The sequence below is a fragment of the Rattus norvegicus genome, chromosome 17 (assembly GCF_021556685.1).
Source record: "Rattus norvegicus strain SHRSP/BbbUtx chromosome 17, alternate assembly SHRSP_T2T, whole genome shotgun sequence".
In the NCBI taxonomy this organism is placed as follows: Eukaryota; Metazoa; Chordata; class Mammalia; order Rodentia; family Muridae; genus Rattus; species Rattus norvegicus.
The window spans coordinates 70,906,899-70,922,110 of record NC_141550.1 but is presented as its reverse complement, the minus strand read 5'-3'; the positions used below and the strand labels follow the sequence as shown (position 1 = coordinate 70,922,110).

The window sequence follows — 15,212 nt, the reverse complement described above, 5'->3', positions numbered from 1 at the left end:
TCTTGACATAGACGGAACTGAAAGACAAAAAAATAAATAAATAAATTTAAAAAAACAAACAAAAATGAAAACAAAAAAAAAAAACAGAGGCTGTCACATAATTAAGTCTGTGGGGAAAAAAAACTTTGATCCCTGTGAAATAAAGCTGTCTACTGAGAAATTTAGTACATTATTCCCCATTATTACAAATGAAAGTTAAATGCTTATTTCTTGCAGTCTTTTTTAATGATGCCAATTTAAATAGTTTTATTATTTCATGTTACTTGTTTTGGGTCCCTGTGCAACAATGTTATACCCTCTACTTAGATTGACTTAATCGACCTCTTCAATGGTGGGGCCTGAAGAAGCACCACCAGATGGAGGAACTCCTCCACCAGGGAAGCCACCAGGCATTCCTCCAGGCATGCCATCTGCACTCTGGTACAGTTTGGTAATGATAGGGTTGCAGACCTTTTCCAGTTCTCTCTGCTGATGCTCAAATTCTTCCTTCTCTGCAGTCTGGTTCTTATCCAGCCAGCTGATGGTTTCATTGCACTTGTCAAGAATTTTCTGTTTGTCTTCATCACTGATCTTGCCTTGAAGCTTCTCATCTTCAACAGTAGCTTTTATGTTGAAGGCATACAGCTCCAGTGAATTCTTGGAGGAAACTTTATCTCTCTGCTTCTCATCCTCAGCTTTGTTCTCAGCTTCTTGGACCATGCGCTCAATATCCTCCTTACTCAAGCAACCCTTGTCATTGGTGATGGTGATCTTGTTCTTCTTTCCTGTGCTTTTCTCTACAGCAGAAAGATTGAGGATGCCATTGGCATCAATGTCAAAAGTAACCTCAATCTGAGGAACCCCACGTGGTGCTAGAGGTGCCTGTGAGCTCAAACTTTCCAAGCAGGTTGTTGTCCTTGGTCATGGCCCTTTCACCTCATACACCTGGATGAGTACACCTGGCTGGTTGTCAGAGCAGGTGGTGAGAGTCTGGGTCTGCTTAGTGGGAATGGGGGTATTGTGCTTGATTAGGACAGTCGTGACTCCACCAGCAGTTTCAATCCCAAGGGAAAGAGGAGTGACATCCAAGAGCAGCAAATCCTGAACATTCTCAGACTTGTCTCCAGATAGAATGGCTGCCTGGACAGCTGTACCATAGGCAACAGCTTCATCGGGGTTAATGATCTTATTCAGTTCTTTTCCACTGAAGAAGTCTTGCAGAAGTTTCTCAGTCTTGGGGATTCTGGCAGAACCACCCACCAGGACAATATCGTGGATCTGTGACGTGTCTAGTTTGGCATTTCGAAAGGCCTTCACTACAGGGTCCAGCATGCCATGGAACAGGTCAGCATTCAATTCATCAAACCGAGCACGGGTAATGGAAGTGTAGAAGTCAATTCCCTCATAGAGAGAATGAATCTCAATACTGACCCGGGTGCTGGAGGAGAGGGCGCTCTTGGCCCGCTCACTGGCAGTGTGGAGACACCAGACAGCTCTCTTATTTTCACTGATTTCCCTCTTGTGCTTTCGCTTAAACTCAGCAATGAAATGGTTGACCACTCGGTTGTCAAAGTCTTCTCCACCCAAGTATGTGTCTCCAGCAGTTGATTTGACTTCAAAAATTTCATCCTCAATAGTGAGTGAGGATTGACACATCAAAAGTGCCACCTCCCAAGTGAAAGATGAGCACTTTCCTTTCAGCTCTGACCTTCTTATCTAAGCCATAAGCAATAGCAGCAGTTGGCTCATTGATAATTCGATGTACACTGAGGCCAGCAATAGTTCCAGCATTGTTTGTTGCCTGTCACTGAGAGTCACTGAAGTAAGCTGGCACTGTGTCCACGGCATTGGTAACACTCTTTCTAAGGTAAGCTTCTACAATTTCTGTCATCTTTGTCAGAACCATTGAGGACACTTTCTCTGGGTAGAAACTTTTTGTCTCCCCTTTGTATTCAACTTGGGCCTTGGGCCTGCCTGCGTCATTCACCACCATGAAGGGCCAGTGCTTCATGTCAGACTGAACAACAGCATCATCAAACCTACATCTGATCAGAAGTTTGGCATCAAAAACTGTGTTGGTGGGGTTCATTGTAACCTGATTCTTCTTCACATCCCCAATTAACCATTCTATATTAGTGGTTATTGGCAATTATTTCTACCTTTCTATGCTGGATGACACCCACACAGAGTAGGTGGTGCCAAGATCAATGTCAACTGCAGGTCCCTTAGACATGGTTGCTTGCATGTAGGCCCGGCTGTGCTGACGACGAGACCACACAAATACCTGAGAGCTGGCTCCACATTCATGAGCTATTGCTTGTAGTCAAATTGTCAATATTCCATAAGCATCCGTCCATCTATGACCAAATAATCTAAGAAAGCTAATTGAAATGAGAAAGATTTATTTGGGATCACAATTTCAGGAAATGGGACCCATGGTTTCTGAGATTGTGGTGAGAAACAACCTCGTGGGAGGAGAGTATGGTGGAGCACAGCCCATCACCTCTTCTTGAGATGGCTCAGAAGTCAGTGAGGGTAAGACAATCTCTAAGGCAATAGGTATCCTTACAGGACAAGCCCCTAGTGACCTACTTTCTCAGGTAAAACTACCTCCATGTGATGCCATGAAATCATGACTCCAGGATGAGATTGATGCACTCAGAAGATAGAGCCCTCATGATCCCCTTCCAGAAGCTCCACTCTGAATACTGTTTACCTCTGAACACTGCTGCATCATGCACCAAGGCATTATGAGTTTTGGGGGAGCAGTTTAGATCTAAACCATCAAATTTTCCAAAAATTTTCATTTGTCTGAAACAGCATCTATAGCTAGAGAGAGTGGAACCTGTGGAATTAGTCCCCCACCCCTTGTGTTTATTTTGAGCAACGACAATCATCTATTGTAATGGATCATTTGCCAATATAAGCTTTGTGTGCCAAGTCTGTTATTGTGAAAATGCCCACAATTCTAAATTGGAATGCAGAGAAGCCAATCCCACCTTACAGTAAATTTACAGGAACTAGAGATGTCTCAGCACATCCTGCTCTTTCAGAAGACTCAAGTTTGGTTCCCATTGCCCAACTACTACAGTGGTGTCCAACGTTTGGGGTTTTTTTCTTTGTTTATTTGTTTGTCTGTTTTGGTTGGTTTGTTGGTTGGTTGGGTTTTTTGGAACTCCAGCTCCAGGAGATCTGCTGCCCTCTTCTGGACTCCTTGAGAATCTACACTTACATATGCAAGGACACACTCACATGATAAACATTAAAATTTAAGAGAATCTTGAACGATCTCACAAATCTTTAATAAATAAAAGTGTGTATTTCTCTGTGATGAGAAAACCCATTGCTCACTGTGTTTAAAATTTGTAATAAGTTTCACCACGAATCTTTTTGAAAGTAGTTTGAAGTAGTAAAGGATCTAATTTAATTAGTCACCACAAAAATTCATAATTTTCAAGCTATAAAGAAAAAGGAGGATTGGGGCTGGAGAGATTGCTCAGTGGTTAAGAGCTCTGACTGCTCTTCCAGAGGTCCTGAGTTCAATTCCCAGAAACCACATGGTAGCTCACAACCATCTGTAATGGGATCCGATGCCCTCTTCTGGTGTGTCTGAAGATAGCTACAGTGTACTCATATAAATAAAATAATTCTTTAAAAAAAAGAAAAGGAAAGGAAAAGAAAAAGGAAGTTATAATCATGGGATAATCTTTATATTAAACATTCCATGTTTCCCTATGAGCTAAGAAAAATTACAGTGTGCTTGTTTCTTCTGAGTAGAGCAATGGGAAAGAAAAGGAAATACCAAAACACTGGAAATTGTAACAGATGTGGGAATCAAGAGTTCATGGGAGAGCTCTGATTGAAGTGTGCACTTGGAAAAGCTTTATGAAAAAAACACTAGAACTAAAACCCTTCACTTTTCTAAGTTAGGATCCCATCAAAACTGTCTGGCTATGGCCCTGTGGATGGTCCCAGTCCAGCTAGTTCCATTTCAGCTCATCCAAGTTGCTACTGGAAGGTCAAAGTGTGTGCTCTGTTCAAAAAGTGTGTGCTTATGTTCTTCAAGTAGTTCTTGCCCTTGGCAGCCTTTGGTGTCCTTTGTAACTGGAGAGATAAAAGAGAAATTCTCAGTTTGGTACCCTCACCCTATCTCTTGCACCTCTCATTTTCTCTTTCCTTTGTTCCACCTTTTTCACTTTCAAAAGCATTCCATAAATGATTACTCTATAAGCAATATATATCATGGTGAGTATATTTTCAGCAATATGATACTATCTGGAGTCTTCCTATATGTAGTCCCCTGAAAATGCCTCAGATATATCTTAAATGATGTCCTTTATCCTTGAAATTATACAGGGCCTGTGTAAAATGCATACATAACTAGTGTTTCAGTATTCATATAACTTAGGTTTATCCTAACTTAGATACAATGTCTATGATGAATCAAATATTGTTAATAATTCTGCTGCCTTCTCCTCAGTACTGAGGTCTGACAAAATGACAAAATGAGCTGACTGATAAGTGTATTGATTCAGGGTACTAGGAAGTGACCACAGCAAGTTTCAACCCATAGGTTAGAACATTAATAAATTATGGAGGTTCATGTCACTTAGAGAAGAAGGTGGTTGGCTTAGAACTCAAAAGATTTTATTTATTGTTAAAAATTTAAGAATCAATAGAAACAGCAGAATATCAACAGAAATGCTTTTTGGTAAAATCAATAAATATTTTCTCGTAAATGAGAGAGTAATTGACCCAAATAGGATTCTGTCTTTTATAGATTGGAAAGCAGTGGACCTGACATTAACAACCAATAAATTATAAGGGACTAAATGGCAAAAGCTATAAATTCCTCACCCATGACTAGCATAAGATTCAGACAAAAATGAATGGGAGGATTTATTTCTGAGTCCTTTATTCTGTTCTGTTTTTGTGCACCATGGATTTTTTTATAATATTGCTCTAAAATATGATTTGAGGACTAGTATTGTTATACTTACAGCATTGCAAATTGTGTTAAGGATTCTCTTGACTATTTATGGTCTGTAATACATGTACATACGTTTCAGAATTACATTTTCTATGTTTGTGATGAATATTGTGGTTATTTTGACGGGAATTGTATTGAATTTGTAGAACACTTTTGATAATGTGACCATTTTTACAATATTAGTTCTGCTCTTTGATTAAGAGACATCTTTTCCATCTCAATGTGCTCTTATCTTTGGTTTACAAATATTTTTGTGAGAATTTTTGTTTATAACATGACTGAAATTAGCCTATAGTTTTCTTTTGTGTATGTGTCCTCCTCTGGTTTTTCCACCACAGAAAAATCTGGCTTTGTAGACCATGTTTCTTGTTTTTTTTTTCTATCTTATAGAATATGTTGAAAACATTAATATTGGTGCTTCTTAAAGATTTAATAAAATTCAGCAATGACAAATTGACCTGGATTTATGTTTTATTGGCAGACATTTTAATCTCACTGTGGGTGACAGCCCTATCTAGTCTGCTTATAACTACTTCATTTAATTTTAGTAGGCTGCATATGACTAGGAATTTATCCTTTTCTTTTTTACATATTTATTCATTTTATTTTAGATATACTAGTGTTTTGCCTACATCTGATTTTTACTTGTTTTTTCTTTCTTTCTTTCTAAGAAATTGAAGTCCATTATTTGTGGGGCATGTGGACTGTGCCCCTAGAGGTACTGGCGTGGAACTAGTGAGGTGGAACATGTTCAAACCCTGGAAATCTCAAAACTTCATATTTAAAATCTCATTCAGAGACCAGCAGGAGTGGAACTAGCCCCCTCCCTGTTTCCATGCCTGCCTCAGATCATGAAACTTGGTGACACCCAAGTCAGTCGTGTAGTCCAGCACCTGAAATTCTTCCCAATGCAAATAGAGCATCACCATAGTCTTAGCCTCAGTCAGTAGAATGATTTACCACCCAAATCCCATCCCAATCCCCAAGATTCATATAGTCCCTGTGGAATAAAGAGCACAAGCTATTTCACCAAGTGTTGTCTGAGACTGGCTGTTTTTACTAAGCTGTAACATTTGGGGAAAGAAGCATTCATCTTTAGACCTTGGACCCATCTGCCTGGACAGCCTTGAATTGCCACCAACGCCAGAGCCCTATGAAATTAGAAATCCCATTGTATGATATGCACATATTTAGAATGATCACATTAATTAAGTATTCCATTTTTCATACGTAGTGACCTTGTTTGCCTCTTATAATTTTGTTTTAACACCTATTTTATCATATATCAGTATGACTAGGGCAATTTATCAGTTTCAATACATAGGATAGATTGTTTTCTATCTTTTGACTCTCAATCTTTGCTAGTAAGGTGATTCTTGAAGGCAACATATGGCTGAATCTATTTTGTGAATCCACATAACCAGTTCTTGGTCTATTTGTTTTCAGTTTACATTTAATGTTATTATATAAAGCTATTATTTCAAGCTGTTCATTAAATCCTGTAATTGCTGTTTGCTTTTCTGGTTGGTTGGATAGCTTGCTCTTTACCTTCCCCTCCCCAACTATAAGGTTTTCTGATTTACTGTATTAGACACGAAGGATTTCTTCGTAACTACCCTTTCTACATCTAGTCTTCTCATAAATATTATTCTTCCCTTGCTTTTATGATTGAGATTTTCTTGTTCCTCTTCTGTGCGTAGTAGCCCTTTAAGAATCTTCTGTGGTGCTGGTTTGGTACTTATGTGTTGACTTACATTTTAATTGCTTCTCTGTCAATTTTAAAAGATACTTTTGATAAATATAGCAATCTTGTTTGACAGTCATCTACTTTCCAGGGATTGAAATACACCTTTCCATGTTTCCCTGTGGTTTAAAGTTGTTAATAAGAGATTTGAGGACATTCAGATTCATTCCTTTCATAAGTGAGTTGGCACTTTTCTCTTGTAACTTTTAATATTGTTTCTTTGCTTTGTTTTTTTTTCATAAGCTGATTATAAAATTCCGTGTGGAGATTCGGTTATGATCACATAATTTTGATGTTGTACATGTCTTCTGTACTTGAATGTCTATTTCTTTTTCCAAACTTAGAAAATTTTCTTCTACAATTTTATTGAATAGATGCTCAATATCTTCAGGGTTTATCTCAGCTGCTTCTTCTGTCTTAGACGCCCTACAATTTTATCTCTTGATTATCTCCAAGACTTTGTTGTACTTATGTTTTCGTTCTTATTCATGTTTAAGTATATTTTTTTCAACCTTACATTCAATCCCTGGTGTTTTATCTCCTGCTTACTTCCCACTCTACTCTTAATATGGTTGAATTCCTTTTTAAGCTTTTTACTTATTGTATCAAAAATTCCAATTTTCTTGTTGAACTTCGTTTTCATGTTGCTGGCATTTCATCTGTGTTGCTGATCTTCACACCTGTTTTATTAGCATTTTCTCTGTGTTGCTGTCTTCTCTGTGTCCTTGATTCAGTCACCTAACCATATTTATTTTTAACCTACTTATTTCAGTCTCTTTGAGTTCAGTAGTTGAGGAGTTATGATCTTTGAGAGGAAACACGCACCCTGGCTTTTTCACTCTTTGGGTGTTTCTATTTTATTTTCTTCCTACTTTTACAATCCTCACTAACTCCCAGAAAAGAACAAACAAACGGCTTTCAGAACTGGCTTCTGCTCCCCTACCCGACCAGGGAGCAGCACAGCTCAATATGTGTTTGTCTTATTTTTAATGGCTGAGTCATTTGTTGTTTTCTTCCACATATTCCTATAAAACCCTTTTAGTTCTTTTTGTGAGTCTCTGAGTCCTCCCCCTCTTTTTCGATTACATCTGGCTATTAGGATACTTCTTTCTCTTAAAGAGACCTTCTCTCTCAGCAGCTCCCTCAGAGGGAGCTTCTACCCTATCATCTAATCGAGAAGTCCTGGTGGGATAGGGGTTGGACAGAATCCTTCCAAGAATAGCCCTGCTTCCATTCCTCTGTAAGAGAAATCAGATCCACAATAGCCATAATAAACCAACTGGTAGACCTTCCCATAGAACTGGACTAATGGCCTAGGGCCATAACTCCGTGGTAGAGTATTGTTCCTATAGACATGATGGCCTTGGTTGCTAGTACTGCTCAAAAGTGGAGTAGAATATACTATTATTTTTGTCTTAATTTCTTTATTATGTTTGGACTTTTAAGAAACGTATACTATCATATATGCCACAATTCATTAAAAAAATCTATTCTAAATTTTAGGGAGCACACACTACAAATTATCTTGTTTCTAGTCTCTAAGACCACTAAAGGGCTTATCCAAAAGCTTATCTGATCTCTGGGATCTCAAGTCTTCCGTTTTCATCACTGTGAAGTATGTTCAAGTGGATGAACATAGTTCCTGTTTCCCCTTTGGAATGGACCAATCACTTTGAAGTCTGCAGTCCATTATAAGAATATTCCATTCCTTAAGCTCTGCTATCAATCATGTCTTTGGAAAACCAATCTGGTTAAAAAAATATTTCTTTTCCCCTGTACAATAAAGATGAATTTCCCAGAACACATCCCATATTAACTGCACTGAAAATCACTACAGTGTGCATGTGTAGCACTCACCTAATGAGGAATCCACAGCAGTAACTACTCCCCCTGCCCACACCAGAGACACCTCTGAACCATCCAATCTGCTACTTTCAGGCTACACCTACCGTATACGAGAACTCTTGGTATCTGATATTAGAAATAAAGAGGGTGAGCGAACAGACATACTCATGTTTTCAAGAGGGTACTCTGTATACATACATAAGACGGGGGACTCGCAAAAGTGTAGTTGGGCTGGAAGGGGTTAAAACTGTGGCTTTGATGAGCACCCAAGTGACCTGAAGGACAGCATTTGTAAGAGTAGATTCTGCAGCATACAGGGTAGTTCTCAAAGAGATGGGTATCCTCTTGACTAATCTTAATTCTGAGGTCTCAGAAGTTGAGAGCTAAGAAAGGTGAGCAGATGGCATTAGGCTATGATATCAAAGACCTTCATGATATCAATGGAAAAGGAAATAATATACAGACCACATAACGGCATTTAAACCAGAAAAACAAACACATTTTTTTTTCATTTAAAAAAGCTTTAGGTCACATAAAACAGGGCAACATGTACTCCTTCTTCTGGCACTGGGTCTGTGGGTGGCTCCTTCATTGTCAGGCTATTGCTCTCTGAGACAGTGTTGCTGTCATTGGTCCCTTCCACCTTCAAGCTGTCAACCCCCTCCTGCTCACTCTCCTTGTCCTTGGGAGTAGACGTGCCTTCTTCACCATCCTGCTGGCCCTCTGCTGTGTCTTCAAGCTATGTCTCCTCTGTCTCCATTGGAATGTTCTCATCATCCTTCTCGACTTTGTTTGCCCCTTGCTCTTCTTCGGGGTTGATGCTGCCTTGACTGCGCTCAGCTTTCTCTGCTGCCTCCTTCTCCCTCTCCCCCTGCCTTTTGCCAGCCTGTTCCTCTGCCCGTGCGATCTCAGCTGCAATCCTCTCCATTTCTCCTTCCACTTTCAGACCACACAACCTTTTAAGTTCATTGTTAAAAGAGTCTGTGCTTTCCAGGAATTGCCTCTTTTTTTCCTGGTGTCGTTCCTCTATCTGAAGAAGCTCAGCTTCTAGTTTCCGCTGATGAGCCATTGAAGACTGGACCTGTTGCTTGAGGACATGCACTCTAGCTGTTGTGACAACTGACCAAACATCAGGTTCCACAGTCTCACTGAGGATCTCACTGATGAGGTGCTGGTTTCTCTGGAAACGGGCAGTGGCTATATGCTTCATTGAAAAGTCATTATCTTAATCATCTGGATCCTCCACAGGCTGAATGCTCATATAAGGTTCTCCTTTCTCCCTGCGAGACTGTCTCTGTCGACTTTCTTCCTCTAGTGCAGCAAAAAAATCCACTCGATTTTTTTTGCATTAATATATGCAAGGTACACAGGGGAACTATGATAGGTCTTCATAGATTCATTGTACTCTACCTTTCTGCTTTGTATTCATTTAAATATTCTTGTTCCTTTTCATCAGTGAGATCTCAACACATGCCACCAATAATCTTGCCAAACTTCCACAATCTTAGGTCATGGTTGGAAGCCTTTACTTGGTCCAAGACCTTTCTGCTGTACCTCATTTAGGGTATCAGTGGCCTATGTGGTAGCTTTGGAGGCTTTGGACTTGTAATGCCTGAGGATGCCATGCTGGGGAAGGAGGGGGCCTGAGTTCCCTCCAAGCCTGTAGTTGTTGTAGGCAAGAAGATGACTATGGAGTGTATCCCACAACCCCTGTTGTGCTGAGCATTTGTGTTGCAGGAGCTGGAGTGGGAGGTGGACATAAGATGGTCTTTTTGCCATTTTGGAAGGCTAAGTCCTCAGTTCCTTAAGAATGAACCTGATACACCGAGAGCCAAGAAGGCACCCTCAGCTCCAGCTTTGCTTAGATAATATATTTGGAAAATCTTTGCCAGGAATAAATGGGAATTACTATTTGAAGATGTATTTTTACTGGTTATTTTATTTATTTACATTTAAAATGTTATCCCCTTCCCAGTTCCCCTTTGCAAACCCCTATAGCATCCCCCACCCTGCTTCTATGAGGGCTCTCACCCATTCCCACCCTAGCACTTCCCTACAGTGGGACATCGAGCCTCCACAGGATCAAGGACCTTTCCTCCCAGTGATGCGAGATAAGGTAATCTCTGTTAAAACTTCAGACCAACAAGTCATGAGATTAAAAGTATATTTGTTATTGATCCTGAAAGGCAGAGGCAGATACATACCACATGGAGGAACCCCAAGCTGGTAATACGGAAGGGAGAGGAGACTGGAAAGAATCTTTATAATGTGTTCTGTGGGCATGGATAGACAAGGCAAGATAGGCCTGTTCAGGCTTGCCTAAAATCATCAGGCTATGAGGTATAGGAACTGTCCAAAAGTCTCTGGTCATGGTCCTGGTGTACTTGCCTTTTGGGTAATATTTGGTTAGCATTCACTGCTATGCCTGAACACGTCCCCAGGTGCAGAATGTGGCTTTGGTGTAGCATCTGGTTTGATTTGTTGTGTACTACAAAAGGTGTCTCTTAATGAAAGACATGCTGACTTGGAACCAGGGATCCCAGGCTATGTAACTCAAGTCCATTAGTGGGTCGTCCAGTGCAAGGTGTCCAACATATGAACATAGATCAGAATACCAAAAAATTCCTGTTTGCATAGCTAAAATCATGGCTATATGGCATAATTGATATAACACATGTTCTGGACTACAGGAAAAGTGTCAAGAATGCAGTTATTACTTTTCACTGACTTATAAACCAGATTTTACCATTAATAGCTCTGAGTATTAGGTCCCTATTGAAATGGCAAAAATATGCCCTATTTTGATACATAAAGCCTACAGTTGGTGCACTGCCATTTCTACCTTCAACCCAAATAAAGAGGCTGCTTCATAAAGAAGCTGATTTACAAACAAGCGAGCGGAAGCTAACAAGTGCCTGAAATAGATGTTGATTGTAAGTGAAATAAACTGTAACTACAACATTGAGCCCATAACCCTGGTAGTAAAATAAAATGAAGTGGAGAAAACCATGCTGTAATAACAATTTAATATTCACCAGATTGTAAAGTGAATCTAGGAGGAATCATTGCACATGCAGGAAGAAAATTACCACCCAATATAATCTGCTGTGAGACATATTCATGGTCACCAAGAGTTCCAAAATCTGAATAGTAATTTTCTTTAAAATGATGGCTGAGCATGGGTAAAATTTAACTCCTTTATCCACATCCTCCAGAGCAGAATAAAAATTGTCTGATGAGGAGGATATATGACATGAGCTACTTATATGGCATATGGGAGAGGAATGTGGTAGTTTTTACCCATAGATCTTTGAATAGTTCCACATTGGAAAGGCATGGCTCAGAAACTCAGAAGGCCTGGGTATGAACCAAAGGCTTCACTCTAGATAAGTGTTCCATCCCTTAAAAAATTCATCTTTTTGTCTGCTAAAATGGTGAAGAGCTTTCAATTCTTATCTGCTAAAATAGTGAAGATATTCTGATTCTCAAAGTAGTCAAAGACTCAAAAATTACTAAGCATTCTTACTCAGTTCAGAAAGTCAAATGAATACTGTTTATCAAATAAATGTCTGATGTTTGAAAAAATATTGAAAAGCAGACATCTGTAGGGCATATCCATAGCAGCATTATTTCCAGTGACCCCAACATAGAATTATCATCCATCAACACATAAAAAGCTTTAGCACAATACAATGTGTCTTTAAAAAGAAATTATTCAATGTAAAAGGCAAGGATATTTTAGAGTGTCTCACTATATGGGTGAACCTCAGCAAAGACATGCTAATTGAAATAACCTGGTCATGATATAAAAATAGTTAACACACACACACACACACACACACACACACACACACACACCCTTAGGGCAGTCAAATTTGCAGAGACAGGAAGTAGAGTGGGATGATCAAGGTTTATAGGGGATAAAATAGTGAAATACTAAGTGGTAGTTGCTCAGTTGATAGGGAATTCACAACAGTGTGAGTGTACATGCATCAGGTTACTAAACGGTGATTAAAAACTGGTTAAAAAATTTATGTTGTGTCTATTTTACTGCTCTGAGAAGCACTCCAAATCTCATTTTCTGAAAAGAGAGCAAGGGGCAGATGCATCCTTACATTACAGCGGGGATTCTCAGGATGGTGATAGTCATTGACCAGACATGGACATGTCTCTTTATTCTGGTCGCCAAGACTGGACACCAGGATGACCAGGCTGTGGAGAATAGAAATAGATGCTCCTCTTTTAACACTGCTTTTTATAAGTCGAGAACCTTGACCCATTTATGCAAAACAAAAACAACAACATAACTAAAACAGCATTTTCTTCTTGTGTTCTCTAAGAAGAATCAATTTACAAGGAATGCTTCATAATCAGCACATACACTCTCCAGTCCCCTTGGTTTTCTGTGATCCAATTGAGGAATGCAATAGAAACAAAATATATTAGATCAAACTAATATAATTGCTGTTTTACTATTGATCACCTCCTAACTCTCTGAAAGTGTAGGCATAATCTTTATTTTCTAAAATACCAGCTAACTATAAAGTGTGTTCAAGAAGAAAGCCACTTCCTCACAGAGCACCCTACTTGTTGCTCTATTCTATTGAGATTTTATAATAATTACAACCTTCCAACAGAACTGATGCTTCACAGAGCTACCTGAGTGTCAATCTAGCTTTGCTTCTTTAGCATGGTGTCATCCTTTTAAAACAAATGACACATGATTCTAGAATCACACCTTACTTGTATTAGATATTCTGTGCAAGTCTGACATTTTGCTGTCTACTCAATCTAAATTTCATTAGTATGTCATTATATTTAAAAATATAAATTCTGCAAGAACAAACACCTCAACTGTATAGATTTTCTTGATTCGTTTTGGTTTGGGTTGTTGTTTAGATTTTGGTATTTTGTTTTGTTGTAGTTTTTGTTCCTTCTAGCTATGATATAAGAGAAGCTGGAAAAAGTAAGTCATAATTATCATGCTCTTAGATTATGGAACTTTTCCTTGATAAGATTCATATATGAAATGTGAGTATTAAAATTTACATTTTATGATTGATAAATGTGTATGATGTGTGTAACCCATGCTTGATTCATTATTATTGTCTTCCCGTTACTTTCCTCTTGTTTTTAAAAAAACTGAGAATAAAACATTTCCATACTCTTCTTAAAGTATTTTGGCCCTTGGCAATGTATCCTCAGACAGAATGAAAGCATGACCCTAATAACTGTCATGGGATAATAGGAACCATGAAAAAGAGCAATGACCCTTTCCTCCTATGTCAGAAATGCCCAAACCATGGCAGCTCTAAACCACAAAGAGAAAAATACATCTCAGATCTCATCTAAGATCTCAGATAAGCCCTGTGATGGTGCAGTAGACCCAGAAGCTGTGGAAATATAACATTGTCCTATGTTTTCACATGTAAGAGACCTTAGGGTAGTAGGAGTTCAAGTTCTCTAAGACCCGTCAGCAGTTCCTGCAAGATGAGAGACTGGCTTATGGGTACATGTTTTCACACACAAACTTGCTTGTTGAAACATTTTTCTCCTATTATTTTTAAATTTTCCTAATTTAAGATATGTTATAACCAGAATGGGCAAAAATGGTAACACACACACACACACACTGCCTGGCATTTCTACAATTATTGCTGTTCTCAATGTTGGGGAGAAGATTGCAAAGCAAGCAAGACACAAACAGGGTTTCAGGAACTCACAGCCCTCCGTGCCGTTGTTCTTGCCCATTACCTGCATCTTCCCAGAATCTCCAGGAATAACCCTCAAGGCTTTCCACCAATTCCAAGAATAAATGATCTATGCCCACATTGCATCCTCTTTATTCTGCCTTCTCTAGGACAGTTATAATATTTACCTTTGGGTAAATATTTATTATATATTGTTATATTTATTTATTATATATTATATTTTAATATATCATATTATGTCTTATATCAAAATTGTCAATAACTTATTTTCTTTTTCATGCTACCAATTCCTTGAGACAGGGGTTCATTTAATCCATCATCAGTGAACCCAAAATGAGCACTGTTCATTCATTCATTCATTCATTCATTCATTTTTCTTTCATAATAAAATATTTGCAAAGGAGCCACAGTATTTTATGTGCTGAAACATCAGAAACAGAAGTGATGATATTTCTTTAATATATTTGTTATGGTAATAATGGAAGCTAGGAGAAAGAAGTTCTATCATATTTTTCGTGGAATTATCATTTTCTCCTGTATTTCCCACATACAGTGTTGTCTTTGTTACTTTTCCTGCACATCCAGTCATGGAGAAAAAGGGCCAGGAGTACTTGCTGCTACTTAGCATCCTTTCTCCACTTACACATCTAGGATCCAAGCCACAGAATGGGTCTGTCCACTCAGAGCAGCTCTTCCCACGTCAATTAATAAAATTGAGATAATCTTTAGCAGGAATGCTGAAAAGCCAAAACTTAGGAAGATTCTAGATTCTGTCAAGTTGACAATTAGCTGTAACTGGGACGACTCTAACTGTTAAGCTATACAAAGAGTTGTATAAGGCGTGAGATGGATTGGAGTTAGTTTTAAGAAGAGCTATTTGATTCTCTAGCATATGAGATGAAGGGCAGGTAAATTCTGAAAGTTATTTCAAAGGAAATGGCTA

The 15,212-nt window shown here is 38.8% G+C and overlaps 2 pseudogenes; both read right to left on the bottom strand.

Moving 5' to 3' along the window:
* Nucleotides 1-312: 312 nt before the first annotated feature.
* Nucleotides 313-2,212, bottom strand: Hspa8-ps5 (heat shock protein family A (Hsp70) member 8, pseudogene 5; annotated as a pseudogene).
* Nucleotides 2,213-9,081: 6,869 nt separating this feature from the next.
* On the bottom strand, nucleotides 9,082-10,337 carry Smarce1-ps3 (SWI/SNF related, matrix associated, actin dependent regulator of chromatin, subfamily e, member 1, pseudogene 3; annotated as a pseudogene).
* Between the last annotated feature and the right edge of the window lie 4,875 nt (nucleotides 10,338-15,212).